Consider the following 15,773-nt stretch of genomic DNA (forward strand, 5'->3'; position numbering starts at 1 on the left):
AGTGGGGAATCACATGACTTTGTTTGGCAAGCTGTTGGTCTGTCTCCACAGACCTGCTACGCCCCAAGTGCTGTGTTCTGTTGCTCCTCACAAAAATAGGGGGTAAGTGCTACTATTTCCCCCATTTTATGAATAAGAAAATGGACTCAGAGAACTTCATTCATTCTGTCGGGACCCCACAGCTAGGAGGGACTGAGGACAAGAGTCAAACCCAAGCCCCTTAGTGTCCAGGACCCCCGACAGCCTCTCTCCCCACTTCCCAGATGGAGCCTTGGTCCTGGTACCAGCCAGCTGTGCGACTCTGGACGAGCCCCTTCCATTCTCTGGGCCTCGGTCTACTTATAAAGTAAGAGAGTTTTCTTGGATTTGGGGTTTCTGATGTAGATTCTCCAGGCTCCTTCAGGTATTTAGAAGTGGACTGTTGTGTTATTTTAAATGTTTTCAAAAGAGAAACTACATTTGCACAGGATAACGTGACTGAGCTGACAAAAAACCAATAGGTCTCTTGTTTGGGGCTGGAGTGACATCGACTCCATCTTTTGTGTGTCCCAGCTGGCGGTCCTCCATGTGTCTTTGATGAATAAAAAATGTGAAAACAAATTAATTATTACTTAATACTTGCAGTATTTCTGGAAGACAGAAACCTTGCAAATGGAGAGCCGGTGGCCTTGCTGATCTGTAAGCTCCCTCCAGTTCTAACACATCTAAAAGTGAAGCTATTGGCAGGACCTGGCCTGATTTCCAAATCCCCTCAAATTCAGGCCTCCTGAGGTCTAGCTCTTATTTGCAAGGCTGCTTTATCCTATTAACAGAATCAGCAGAGGTAGCAAGTCTCCAGCCACTCCCACTGTCCCCACGACAGCCCTCGCTGATCTGAGCCCATCCCTCTAATTTCTCACCACTTGAGCAGCGGAGATCCCGCCGCGGACTGCCTCTCACCATCGATAATTACTTTCCCCACGTCATCCCCTTGTAAATATGATTTAATATGCCCAGGGTGCCCTGACATGTTGGTTTCTCCAACTAACCAGACTTTGGCTTGACCAAAATGCCATCCCTTGCTGAAATAGGGGCTGGAGATGCTGAGTGAATGCCTGGACAAAGCCGTCACCGAGCCTCCACCCCATGGTCACATCCTCCAGATCCAAAACAACAGAGTAGGGACACTCACCTGAGCTACCTGCTGACCCTGGGGGCAGTGTGGATCCGCTCTGCTCTTCTCTTCAGTCTCCTGCTGAGGGCACTTCTTTGCCTCAGAGTTCCATACATCTGGCCCAGGCAGGCTTTGTTTTCACTAGAACATTCTACCTCCAGAGTATCCAAGGTCTCCTTGCTGGTGCATTCTCCCTCAACCCGGGCTCCTGCCCTGGCCTGGCCTCCGGGCTGAGACGGGGGGAGGGGGAATGGGAGCCAGAAGTAGTGTCAGCTGTTCCCTACTGAGGGGGAGGGGTGTGTCCCCAACCTGCCAGGCCTTCTGTCCTGTGTCCTCAATCTAGTGCTCATGGGTATCAACTCACTAGGTTTCTCTGGAGAACAGGGATCCTGGGGGCTGTCAGTCAAAATGTTTGGTGGGAGGAAGGTAGGAGAAGTAGGGAGCTTCTCAGTCCAATATCAGATGGGCTGTACGAAAGAAACCCCACAGGTCTGTCTTTCTTGGGTCTTTGTCTATCTTCTTCCCTCCCCGGATTTCTCCATTTTCCCGTGTCGCCTCCAAATATTGTTCCCCGGCCCAAGTCTGGACTTCACACTTCTAAAGGGATGCTGACAGATGGGTTACGTTTTGGGGAAAGGGAGCTGGCACATGAGAAGCAGCTGGAGAAAAATGGGGGGCCCTCACCCAGGTGCAGAGAGGCTGGGAGAGCTGTCTTCAAGGAGGAGGTCTCTGCGCCCTTGAGAGCGTGGAGTTGGGACCCACGGGAGAAGTTACAGGGAGGCGGCGGTAGGCTCTGTTCCTTCTTCATGCAAACAGTACTTTCTGAGTGCTGCCCCGGTGGTGAGCTTACGTTCATTCGGGGGGGAGGGGCAGACAACAGGCATAAGAAGTAGGTTACAGAGATTGTTAGTTGTAAGAAATGCTCTGGAAAAAACTAGAGCAGGATAAGGAACATTGAAAGTCCTGGCAGGGTAAGAGGACATACCGCGATTTAAATGGGGTGACTTTTGAGCACGGATTTTGAAGGTGAGCAAGGAGTCATGTGGGCATCTGGGGGAAGAGGGTTCCAGGCAGAATGAACAGGGAATGCAAAGGCCCTGGGGCAAGAGCATGCCTGGTGTGTTCCAGGAACAGCGGGGGTCCGTATGGTGAGGGTGCAGTGATCAAAGGAGGGAGTGGTCGGAGGGGAAATCTGGGCAGCTGCCAGAGGTCAAACTGGCTAGGGCTTAGGGGCTGTTGTAAGAACATTGCATTTCACTCAGTGAGATGGGAACCCATTAGAGGGTTTTGGGCAGAGAGTGACATGGTCTGACTTTTAACAGGATCACAAGCTGCTGCACTGGACACGGACTACGGGGGGATGGGCAGAAGCAGGGAGACAGGGAAGGAGGCTAGAGCACTAATCCAGGTGACAGAAGGCTCTGACTGCGGTCCGAGTCAGGTGTGCATGCTGGGCTGCATTCACGACTCAGGTGAAGGGTGCAGGGAGGTCCCTTCACTCCCTTCACTCAGGTGAAGGGAGGCCTTCCAAGGGCTCTGCTAGCCCGATAACCCCTCACTTCCCCGAAGGCTCAGTATCTAGGCAGAATACCAGCTCATTGGGTCCCCATCCCCACACAAGTCCCCGCTCTCCCGTCCCTTTGGGGGTCTGTAAGTTGCTGTCACGCAGTTGCCTTATGGCTCACAGAGAGCTGAGGGCAAGTGAAGCCCCCGCTGGTCCTCATCTATCCTGGTCAAGGACCGTTCTTGCCCCCACTTCCACCACCGCAGTTGTGTGGATTTCTGACGATTCGGAGGACCTAGCATGTAGCAGGGCCCTCCTCCCGGCTGCCCAGCACTGTGTCGGGTCCTTACCTTATTCGGGCGGAGTGCCAGCTCTTCTAGGAAGGCCTTATTCTTCATGGTTCAGACAAGAAAAGCAAGGCTCAGAGAGGTGAGGCACAGGCCAGCGTGTCCCAGAGCCAGAATTCCAGCCTCCTGCAGGAGGGCAGGGCTGCCCTGCCACCGGCACGCGTGCCTTCATAAGGACAGTTATGTAATCTGGGGTAATGACCTGGGCATCCAAGGCTGCCAGTCTACTTATGGAAGCAGCCCCACCGGCCCCTTGGTTGGTGACAGCTTCCTCGTGTGGCCATCCAGACCCTTTGTGTCCAGTATCTGGCTTACACACGCTGGACCACAGGCTGGGGGGAGGTGGCTTTTGGGTGTGTGAGGAAGGGAAGCAGCATCCAGTCCAGGATGAGGCTGCTTCTGCCCCTTGCAGACCCCTGGGGGTGGTGGGGGAGGGGTGGTAGCTGCTTAGCCTGGAGTGCGCATGAGTGGAGGCCCGGTACATTCTGTCCTACCAGAGTTGCTGTTGAGTTTGCAAACGGCATTTGCTTTAGAGAAAGACACTGCTAGATGTGGGGGCTCCAAGGGGCAGGTTTCATGCCCAGTCATCTGAGAGGCAGGTCTTCGCCTCTGCTAGCCCCTCTGTGGATCAATAACCTGTTCTACTTGGGAGTCTCACAGCCCAAAGGTAGAGGATGGGATGTGGGAGTTTGAGGGGGGCGGTCTTCGTGGCTCATTTTGAATGAAGGCTATGCCACTCTTCGTGTCCATTTTGGAAATTGCTTATGACCTCTGCTCATTTTCTGTCCAATCTTCTTTTTTAAAAAATATGCATTTGTTGGGGCGCCTGGGTGGCTCAGTGGGTTAAAGCTTCTGCCTTCAGCTCAAGTCATGATCCCAGGGTCCTGGGATTGAGTCCCACATTGGGCTCTCTGCTCAGCGGGGAGCCCGCTTCCTCCTTTCTCTCTGCCTGCCTCTCTGCCTACTTGTCATCTCTGTCCAATAAATAAATAAAAAAATCTTTTAAAAAATATGGGTTTGTCTTATCACAATATGTCTTAGTATTGGAAATATTTTCCCCAATTTGCCTTTTAATGTTATGTTTTGAACTCTGTGCTTTATTTTTTTACATGCCAAATATGTCCAATGTGTTCTTTTTGATTTGATTTTTCCCACTGCTTTAATGCTTAAAAGTCCATTTCTCTAGCAAGATGAAATAGATATTAGCCTGTATTTTGTTCTTTTTATGTTATGCTTTTGGTTTTTTGTTTATGCTTTTTTAATGTGTTAGCTTTTCTTTATTTTGAATTTCGCCACAGTCAAAACCAGGTTTCGTCGGCCCCACTTATTCCATCCCCACTCCTACCTTTCATGCCTCACATCTACTCTAGATTTTTCTCTCCAGATTTGAAGTCCTAACACCCCGCTCCCACCTCCACCCTTGTCCTTTGCTCAGCCACCAAGCCTTTCTAGGGAGCTTTCCTGACCCCTCCTGGTGTTCACAGTGGGACCTGCATGCACAGCTGGCCCTTGCTACCACAGTCTGGTAGGGCGGAGTAGTTTCTCAGGACTCGTCAGGGCTAGAATCATCCATTCGTGATTCTGGGGTGCCTCGCTCCATGCATGGAGCTAAGTGTGTAAGTGCTTTATTGATTGGAAGATCACCGTTCTCTCTCTGAGAAGAAGGCTCTGTCCCCACTAAAGCCCCGAGAATGGCCAGTGGTCACAGTTACTGTAGATCGCAAGACTCATTTCTGTTCACCTCTCTTCTAACATCAAGCCTCCTTTGCCTTGAGGAAAGCTTTTTCTACTTTTCTACATCCTTGATAGGAGCACCAATCAGTAACTCAGCCGTCCTTCCATCTACAGGGATAGATATGCAACTTCAGCGAGGCCACTCGGCATCATCCCTGGGATGCTTCTTCTCGGTACAGAAGGGTGCTGCCAGTTTTTGGAGTTGTGGTGGTAGGGGACTCTTAGCTGGACCTAATAGGGCTCATGATACCCATCAAAGAAAAAAAAATCCCTCACACCTGAAATGAGGATGAAGCCAACACGGGAAGAAGCTAAGCTGAGAGATGAGAGTGAGAAAGAGCCAAAAACATCACTGGAGCACCTGGATCAAGTCCTACCTGCAGCCCACAATCCCCAGGCTTCCTCCTTCATGAGTGAATACAATACCTTTTTATCTGTTAATTTTATTTTATTGTGGTAAGAACATTTAGCACAAGATCTACCCTCTTAGCAAGTTTCTAAGTATATAATATTGTATTGTCAACTCTAGGTACAATGTGAAATAGCAGATCCCTAGAAATTATTCATCTCGCTTAACTGGAACTTTATGTCCACTGACTTATAACTCCTAATTTTGCCATCCCCCCAGCCCCTGGCAACACCATACCATTCTTTGAGTCTCTGAATTTGACTGTTTTAGCTATCTCACAGTAGACAGGTTGTGGAAATAATCTACATGTCCATTAACAGATAAATGGATAATCAAAATGTGATATATACATACAATGGAATATTATTCGGCCTTAATAAAGGACATTCTACAGAATGTGACAACATGGATGAAACTTAAGGACATCTCTGAGTGAAATAAGCCATCGCAGAAAGCCAAATACACTATCTTTTTCTTGAAGCCCCTTGCAACAGCTTTCTCCTCTTGCAGCCAAAGAATCCTAACTCACTCACTCCTGCCTCCTGCAGCTTTGGCCTTCATTGCCTGTTGTTTTGCAAAACTCCCAAGAAGTCACAGTTCAAAGGACACTTAGAGGCCACATACTTATCCTGCAGTTGGTGAAACCCGGATCCCAGGAGGGAGATCTAAGAACTCATCCATGGTCACACTGTGAATTGTTTTCTGCCCAAAGGGAAAGAGAGTTTGAACCCAGTGGCCAGCAGCCCGCAGGGAGATGCGGGCCTCGCTGATGGCACAGGAGCATGGGGTGGCCGTTGACATGCTGTTTGGGGATGTGCCTGGCCGCTACCCCATCAGTGTGTGAGCAGGCAAGGGGGAACTCGGCCATGGGCCAGAGCCAGGCTAGGGAGGGCATCAGGGGTTGCTGCTTCTCCTGACATCCCTCATACTGTCCGGAAAAGGCGGTGGTGGTCAAGACCATGGTGGCCCTTTACTGAGTGCTCACTCTGCGCCCAGCAGCAGGTGCACCCAGCACAGACATGTAGCTTGACCTCTGTTCACTCTCAGCAGCCTCGCAGCGTCTTGTGAAGAAGTACCATGGAAATCCCCATTTTACCAACAAGGAAACCGGCCCAGAGAAGTCAGGGAGTTCTCTGATAGTCACACTGTGACTGATATCTGATATCACACTGTGATAGACAAACCCAGCCCAGGCTGACTGCGGAGCCTAAGCTCCTACCTTGTGTCGGGCAGGCAAACTCAAGGGCCAGCAGGGGTTGGGCAGGCCACGTGACCCTGTGGACAAAGAGCTTGCCTCGGCTCCGCAGCTCCAGCCACTTGCGGCCAATTCAAGGCAGGCTTGTCAAAGCTTCCAGTTTTTCAAGAGAAGCCGGAAATCTGGATTTTTATGTGCAACTTCTCTATTTTTAAATGTTGGCAGCAAATTCAGATAAAAAAACTACCACACAGTGCAAGCCAACCAAAATCACATTCGCGAGCCCGTGGATTGCAACTTTCCTGCTTTACTATCCTCTTGTGTGGCCGCAGGACCTTGTTCTAGTCCACAGAGGGCTTTGTCCACCACCCAGCAGGAGAACCGACCCATCTGGATTAGAGGCATGGTGATGGTAGGTCCTGGTCCTGCCCTGCCCTCATTCTGGGGAGATACCAGAAGCAGGGGCAGGGGGTGGGGGGATGCCAAGACGGCAGAGACTGGCGACTCAGTTTTACAGGTGAGGACCTTGAGAACAAGTGAGGCAATGTAAGTGGTCAGTATCCTGCAGAAACTCCAAGAACTTGGTGCTTGAGATCTTTCTGAGGAGTCCCACGTGTGGTGCTCTTCTCACCACTGCCCAGCTGATGTCCATTGGCTGGGAAGAGGAAACACCTGGATTCTGGAGCATGCCAGAATCCCAGCCTTGCCCATGGTAACGATAACGCCAGGGAAGTCACAGGGCGGGGGGAGGGTCCTAGCGATTGTCTGATCAAGGCAGGGTGGGTCCCCGCACACAGAGCGCCACACCAGTCCCTCACCCGAAGCGGGGGTGCGGGGGCGGGAGGGGGGGAACGGGTGATGTGACGAAGTGAGCATGAACACCCTTTCCTTCTCAATGTGGTGCCCCAGGTAGTATCAGCCACCTATAGGAAGCTGGTATTAGAGAGAAACCTGTTTGCCTTTCCTGATCCAGTTCAAGTGCCCTCTTCTTAGAGGAGAGGAGAGAGAGGCCCCAAGAGGGTAAAGGTTTTATCTAAGGTCACCTGGCATGTTTGTGTCAGGGCTGGTGTCCAAGCTGCCCTGTGTCCAGCCTGGAGCGTGGCTTCTGTGGGGATGAGGCAGCTCCGGAGGGGAGAGGTCCCTGTGGTCTCATCTACCTGGCTCAAGCTGCGTGCTCCCTGTGTTCCCCACCGGGACGCTGCAGATCTGCAACCATGTCAGGAGCCTTGATACAGCCATAGCCCTTGGACAAGCTCTCTAGCTGCTCTGGGGGCTCAGTTTTCTCCTCTGTAAACTAGCGATATTGGCTCGGTGCCGGGCTCCTGTGAAGGCCCAGTACCTAGTCCCCGAAGGGCAGGGGATGTGCGCGCCCCACCTCCAAGAGCAGGGGTCTGAGCCAAAGATACTTGCAGCCCCCTCTGTGTGCTGCATCCGGAGTCAGGACATGTATGTTACCAGGGCAGGCCAGAGCTGCGTCTGTCCTCTCTGGCCTGATGCTCCTTGGGCCAGAGGGCGGAGCTGTGCCCATTTCATCTTCGGGCCAGCAGCCCTCAGCCCTCTGGGCCTGGCACAGAGGAGGAGAGTGAGTGAATGGATGGGTGAATAACAGCCTAAGCCGTCCTTGTCAAGCCCCCCAGCATGTGCCAAGCTCCCTGCACATGTCCTCATTCATCCTGGCAGCGGTCTCGTGCTGTGGAGGGAGCCATCCCCCCTCCTTGTCATCTGTTCATATGCATGCACGCCCTTCTCTCCAGGCTGTGGTTCCCAGCTCTCCCCAGAGCCCAGAGCTGTTTCTGAGGTCCTTCCCCAGGCCCAGCCAGGGCAGCTACCCGTAAGCTTTCATTGGGCATTCTGGGCCTTACCCTGCATCCTTGGCTTGGCAGGACTGGACATTGATGGGCGTGAGAGGGCGGGGCTAAGACCAATGTGGTGAACTTATGGGAGGTACATCGAAAACCTCAGAACTGCTTTTGAGGTAGTTTTAGTCAAAGCTGCCCAGAATGGAATGGACTCTTTAGAAGTAGTGAGTTCTCCATTCCCAGGGGCATTTAAGTAAAACCTAGCCAGCTTAATGGGGTTAACACAGACTTCTACCAGAAGACTAGTTTTCTAGGTGACTCTGAATTTCCCTTTCCAGTGTTGAGACCACAAATCATTTTTCTAGGACTTTACCCAAAGTTGCTTCCTAAGATAGACATGGGTATCAGCAGACTTGTTTCAGGACAGAGGAAAGTGGAGATCGAAGGCAAGTTGTTTGTGAACACACAGTTAGGACCAGAGACCCTGAAACCCAGCTATCTTTTTGCAGGAGTTTCACTGGTTCTCCGTGGGTCAAGGGTAAGGCTGATGTGACACCCTAATCTAGCCCAAGACATTCCCACAATGGTGCTGGGGCTGTGGGTCCAGCCACCAGGTGGGTGTAGGATCCAACAGAAGCAATAGGATAGGAACTGGGGCTCCAGCTTCAAACTGGCCAAATGCGCCACTATCCAGGGGACAAGCTTTTCAGGATCCCAAGGTTGTGGAACTCTAAAGGCCTGTGCACTCAAGCCTACGGGAAAGGCAGGAAAGAGCATGAACCAGAAGTCTCTCGCTGCTTCCCTTTCATGGGCTCCACAGAGCTCACACTGTCTGTCTTTCTCACACGCTCTCAGATAGACACAGCAGCACCCACACCCAAACTGCGAGCACACATCGTGTGCAGGGACACCCACACAGACACGGAGACACACCCTCCTGGAGCCACACAGACACCACAGCATGCAAGCACGAACAGGAGCCCCCCTTGTTTGTGAAACATCCCTGCCACCCACACATCTCAGCCGCCCTGGCTGCAGAAGGTGGCCTGGGGCCAGGAAGATGCACTGGGGCCTTGTTCTGGAAGCCTGATTGTGTGGAAGCCACTTGCTGCCTCTCCCCATGGCGGACTGCCCGCCGCAGGTCAGCAGGCCTGGGGTCAGCAGTGAGGCCGCAGAGGAGTTCGGTGGGCCTCGGGCTTCAGCTCTGCCACCTTCCACCTTCGACTTCTGTGACCCTGGCAAGTTTTTGGACCTCTCTGAACTTCGGCTTCCTCATTTGGAAAGGGGGCATAAACCCACTATCTCTTAGATCTGGTAATTTCTCTAACACCCAGGCCTAGGTGTTGAATACACCAAGCCAATTGCCGATTGCCATAGGCTCAGGGCAGAGGCGCTGCAGCCCTGCCCACTGTGAGGGCATCCTATCCCCAAGCCACCATTTTCCATGTCTATTGCAGGAGGCCACCTGGGGTCTGAAGCCATGTGTCTCGCCTGCAGGGGCCCAGGACCATGGGTGTCACTGTCCAGTCTGGGGAAGGCAGCCTCCAAGGCCTTGCAAAGGCCATCCTCAGCCTGGTGGATGGGGGGACATCCCCAGATAAAGTCTTTGATATGGAACAGTGAGCAGAGCCTTGGCTAGAACCTAGACCAGAGTCTTAGCAATATGGCTTTCTAGAATCATGGACTGCAGAATCCAGAAACTCTTGCCAGACTATTTTAGACTCTCAGGGATCTCAAAGCATACCTCTCAGCATCTCAGAGCTGTAAAGAGGCTCTGGAGACATCTAGTCCAGCTGCCTGACTCCTCAGACGGAATCCCAGAAGCACGGACCTTCAGAGTGGGAGAACTTCAGTCCCTTCCACTCCAGATTTGATAGAAAAGGAAACTGAGCCCAGAGAGGATGAGCAAGTGGTTCAAGTTGCATAGCAAGTTAGTAGAAGCGTTGGGCCCAGAACCCTGGTCCTGGCTTCCTAGGCTTAGATTTGGGCCTTCCACGGAGGCCTGCAGGAGGTGGAAGAGGAGGAAGCATTTCGACCAAAACAAGGATTTTCCAGAGAACTGTTTTTGAAAAACCAAACCGAAAAGAAAAATAGGAAAGGGTGCTGGCTTCCCTTTGTTTTCTGCCTTGTCTTCCTCTGGGCACTCACTCTCCGCAGCTCTCAGCCGGCCTCCAGCTCCGCTCACAAGCTGCTTCCAAACGCCCACGGGCTTCCTAAAACGGTCTCTGCAAGCTAATTCCAGAGGGTGAATGGCAGAGAGCAGGCCTGGGGGGAGGGGGGAGGGGGGGAGGGGGGAGGGCGGGGGGGGGGGTGCGCTTCCTCAGCTGGCGCAGGCGCCGGGCAGGCTTGGGGCGGGGGTGGGGGGCGCAGAGCTGGCAGTCCCCAATCCCCGCCCTCTCCGCAGGTGCTGTGTCCCCTTCCCGAGGGTGCCCCCCTCCACCGCGCCCCTCCCTGTAGGGGGTATGGGGGGTCCAGCTCCCACTGCTCACTGCCTCCTCACTACCCGACCTCTCGGGAATAGGTTATTTATTTTTTCCTTCTTAAAAAATTAATCCTTAACATTATACAGTAATACATATTGATAGTAAAATAATCAGGAGAGTGTAAAGAAAATTAAGATCACCTGTAATCAACCCCTCTAAATGAAACACCCATTAGCATCTACACATACATCCTTCCAGACTTTGGACCAAGCACACATATTGTGGAAAGAGGGGGCAGGTTCAGTACAAAATGTTCTAAAACCTGGGTTTGTTTTTTTTTTTTTTTTTCCTTTCAGTCGTCTATTCACAAACATCTGTCCCAGTCAACAACTGCTCTTCTGCAACTGATATCCGCCGGGACGTGGCGCCCTGCTGGGACACCAGCCTGGGCTCTACCGGCTGAAACTTCAGCCTATATCCATTTTCCCTCGAGGAGAAACAACCAGTCATTACTTTTGTAGTTAAATCTTTGTGCTTTGCGCTAATGATTTCCTTAGGAAACTTCCTGGAATTAGAATGACTGGTCAAAGGATTTACACTTTTTTTTTTAAAGATAGATTTATTTATTTATTTATTTATTTATTTTGAGAGACAGAGTCTCAAGCGGACTCCACAGTGAGCACGTGTTTACACTTAAAAAAAAAAAAGATAAATGTGGGGCGCCTGGGTGGCTCAGTGGGTTAAAGCCTCTGTCTTCAGCTCAGGTCATGATCCCAGGGTCCTGGAATCAAGCCCTGCATCTGGCTCTCTGCTCAGCAGGGAGCCTGCTTCCCCATCTCTCTCTCTGCCTGCCTCTCTGCCTACTTGTGATCTGTCTGTCAAATAAATAAATAAAAATCTGTAAAAAAAACAAAAAACAAAAAACAACCCCCCCCACACACAAAACAGTTCTTAAAAAAAAAGATAAATGCAAACTTATAACTCTCTCTACAATGAACATGTAATAAAGAAAAATGAGAAAACACAGATAAAGAAACGTAACTCCTGAAGTTCCCCTATTCTTCTGTTAACTATAGTGAACATACAGTGTTATCTTAGCTTCAGGTGTATGGTGTAGTGATTTGACAATTCTATACATTCCTCTGTGCTCCTCAAGGTAAGTCTCCTCTTGGGGCGCCTGGGTGACTCAGTGGGTTAAGCCTCTGCCTTCAGCTCAGGTCATGATCCCAGTGTCCTGGGACACATCGGGCTCTCTGCTCAGCAGGGAGCCTGCTTCCCTTCCTCTCTCTCTGCCTGCCTCTCTGCTTAATTGTGATTGTGATCTCTATCTGTCAAATAAATAAATAAAATCTTAAAAAAAAAAAAAAAGGTAAGTCTCCTCTTAATCTCCTCTCCCCACTGACCCTCTGGCGACCACTAGTTTGTTCCCTGTATTTTAAGAGTCTGGTTTTGTGTTTGTCCCCCTTTTTTCTTTGTTTCTTAAATTCAATCTATGAGTGAAACCATATAGTATTTGGCTTTCTCTTACTGACTCATTTTGCTTAGCATTATACCTTCTAGATCCATCTATGTTGTTGCAAATGCAAGATCTCATTCTTTTTATGGCTGAATAATATTCCATTGTATATACATATTTTTAAAGGATTTCATTTATCTCAAAGAGAGCCAAGAGAGAGTATGAGCAGGGTGAGGGGCAGAGGGAGAAGCAGGCTCTCCCCTGAACAGGGAGCCCAACATGGAGCTCAATCCTGGGACTCTGGGATCATGACCTGAGTTGCAGACAGATGCTTAACTGACTGAGCCACCCTGGTGCCCCCCATTGTATATACATATTGTGTCTTCTTTTTCCATTTCTATATCGATGGACACAGGTTTCTTCCATATCCTGGCTATTGTACATAATGCTGCAATAAACATGGGAGTGTATATACGTTTTAATTGGTATTTTCCTTTTCATTGAGTAAATACACAGTAGTGGAAATACTAAATCATAAGTTTCCCTAATTCTTACCACTGAGTTGCAGTTAAGAACTTTGCTATAAATTGAATTTAAATTAAAAAAAATAATAAATTACAGGGGCACCTGGGTGGCTCAGTGGGTTAAAGCCTCTGCCTCTGGCTCAGGTCATGATCCCAGGGTCCTGGGATCGAGCCCTGCATCATCAGGCTCTCTGCTCAGTAGGGAGCCTGCTTCCTCCTGTCTCTCTGCCTACTTGTGATCTCTGTCAAAAAAATTAAAAATTAAAAACCCAAACAAACAAACAAAATATAAAACAAAACAAAAACAAACAAACAAAACAAAAATAAATCATCAATTTCCTTGTTGGAAAAAAAAATGATTAGAAAGATAGTTGGAGGGGCACCTGGGTGGCTCAGTGGGTTAGGCCGCTGCCTTCGGCCCTGGTCGTGATTTCAGGGTCCTGGGATCAAGCCCCACATCAGGCTGTCTGCTCAGCAGGGAGACAGCTTCCTTCTCTCTCTCTCTGCTTGCTGCTCTGCCTACTTGTGATCTCTTTCTCTGTCAAATAAATAAATAAAATATTTTTAAAAATTAAAAAAAAAGAAAGATAGTTGTATGACCAAGAAACAGACTTTTAACTCTAGAGAACAAACTGCTGGTTGCCAGCGGGGCGGTGGGTGGGGGGCTGGGAGAAGCAGGTGATGGGGATTAAGACATGCACTTGCGAGGAGGACCGGGTGACGAATGGAAGGGCCGAATCTCTATATGGTACACCTGAAACTGCTATTAACACTCTGCTAACTATATAGGAATTAAAATTTTAAAGTTTAAATTAAATTAAGAAGTTTGCTATGAAACGCCTAGGTTTCCTCGAATGGACGTGTATGTGTATGTGAGCGAGTGAATATACACACATACACGTATAATGAGATTCTACCCATGTGATTTGTAAAATTGTTAAGTTTTTCATTTTAATCTAGTATAGTAAACACACAGTACTATTCGTTCCAGGTGTACAATATAGTGGTTCAACAATTCTGTACGTTACTCAAGCTCATGTTGTACTTTTTTTTTTTTTCAGGTAGACTCCAGGCCCAGCGTAGAGCCCAGTGCAGGGCTTGAACTCACGACCCTGATATCAGGATCTGAGCTGAAATCAAGAGTCAGATGCCCAAGGGACTGAGCCACCCACGCAGCCCACGGCAAGTGTACTCTTATCCCCATCACCTATTTCATCCGTCCCCCCACGGACTTCCCCTTTGGCACCCCTCAGTTTGTTCTCTATAGTTAGGAGTCTGCTTCTTGGTTTCTCTCTCTCTCTTTTGGTAACGTCATATCGATAAACTTACCTTCACAAGCTCAATTTTATCAGCCACCACGTATTTCACTGCACGTATGTATCTGGGCGTAACCACTCTCCTCCTATTGTTGGGGAGCGGATTTCTGGTTTTGCTAGGTGAGGAACGCTTCTATAATGAACCTGCTTGGAGAAGACTCTTTGCTTCTTGTCTACATCCATGCTTGGACTTGATAGCAGTGGACTTGCTGGGTCAGAGGGGTTTCTATTGTTGATATTGCATCATTTCAGGTCATTAGTCTACACCCGGAGCTGGCACAGAGGCTCAGCCTCGCTCTGCAGGTATCTCCAGGGACGGAGCCATAATCTGCAGAAGTAGGGAGCCTGCTCATGGAACGTCTTCTGCTCTCCAGGCTGATTGCTTAGAGAGGCCTTGGCCCAAGTAGGTTCACCTGTGCTTCTGGGGTCTCCCAGCCAGCAAGGCTCAGAACTGCTCAACAGAGCCCTGAGCTCAGAAGCTGGTTGTTGCTGTTTCTCCCCAGTCCTTTTCCTGAATACCCTGGACAGGTCAGAGGCCTTCTCTGTGCTTTGAAGTCCCCACTGGCCTGAGACCATGGACAGCTGGAGAACAAATGTAACATGACCCGGAAGTCTTCAGTGCTCGGAGGAGAGGAAAGCAGCCCAGGGACTGCAGGACATGGAGAGCCTTCGCCGCAGGCCTGAGGTGCACAAAGGGGGCTGAGCTCTACCGCAGCTGAAGGTCAGCCTGGGTGGAGGAGAGAATGGGAGAGGCCAGTGCAGAACAGGGGTGACACCACATAACTGAGGTGCTCAGAGCAGGAAGGGCCAAAAGCCCACACTGGACAACAGAGAGAACAAGCAGAGAGACAGGACGGAGCTTCTGCCCAGAGCTTACTGGGTGCTGGTGGCCAGGCCAGCCTGGGACCCTCCTTCCTCATTCAGAGCCTCTCCATCCAGCCAGGAGTGCCTCTGTCCCCCAGGATCTTGCTCCACTCCAACTTGGGAGACCAAGAGCCGTGTGAGAGAAAGACAAGCTTGAGCTCACTAGAAAGAGAGGGAGAAAGAGAGTGTATATGGGAAAGGGAAGGAGGACAGGAAACGCAGCCACCTAAGAGATGAGGCCACACCATCCAGGCCTCTTGATTGGCCAGCCTGAAAGTCTACACAAAGACCTTGCCAGAGGTCAGCTTGGAAGAAGCTGTCAGAACTTCAAGCTGCTTCAAGATCGAGTTTTCAGGAAGCTCCAAATCATCCCTCTGGATTATAGAGCCCTTTGCAATTTTCCAAGCGGCCTCTCATTCCTGTTCTCAATGCTCGGCACCCTGGGCAGAGTTCAGGGATGACCTTGCCTCTTCAAAGTCTTGGCAGGTGCACCTGACGACAAGGAAGGGAAGCGGATCCGGACAGCAGCTGGGACTGAGGCTCCTGAGTTAGGCTCGGGCGTGCCCCTTTCTTTAAACTCCTGCTCCTTGTTGTATTCCTAGGTTTAGGGATCCCTTCTGGAGTGCAATGGAGTCAGTCCGTGTCGTGCAACATGTTTTTCCCTGCCCAGTGAGACCACAGCTCAGCGTGGCAGCTCAGCGATGTGCCTGGCCCTCTGGGGGCATTAGCCAGGGAGACATTTCTTTGAGCAGAGTTACTCGGCTCGATGCCCCGGCCCGGTCAGGTCCCTCTTTGCGACGGGATTCAGGTAGGTTCACCTCTCAGTGGCCTCTTGCCTTCTTCTACTTTGCACTGGGGCTGTTGGGAGTGGAGCATGCGCCACGGTGTGCTTCCTCACAACACCCACCTGTTCCCAGACTTGACTGTGGGAGACCAAGGAGGCAAGGACCTGTGAGCCTGTCAGCCACCCCCTCCCTCCCAGGGGGGCCAATCCTGGGAGACTGAAGTCAGAGGGGCTCTGAGAAGGGCCAGAAGCACACCTTGGTCTC

This window comes from Meles meles, chromosome 16 (assembly GCF_922984935.1).
Source record: "Meles meles chromosome 16, mMelMel3.1 paternal haplotype, whole genome shotgun sequence".
In the NCBI taxonomy this organism is placed as follows: Eukaryota; Metazoa; Chordata; class Mammalia; order Carnivora; family Mustelidae; genus Meles; species Meles meles.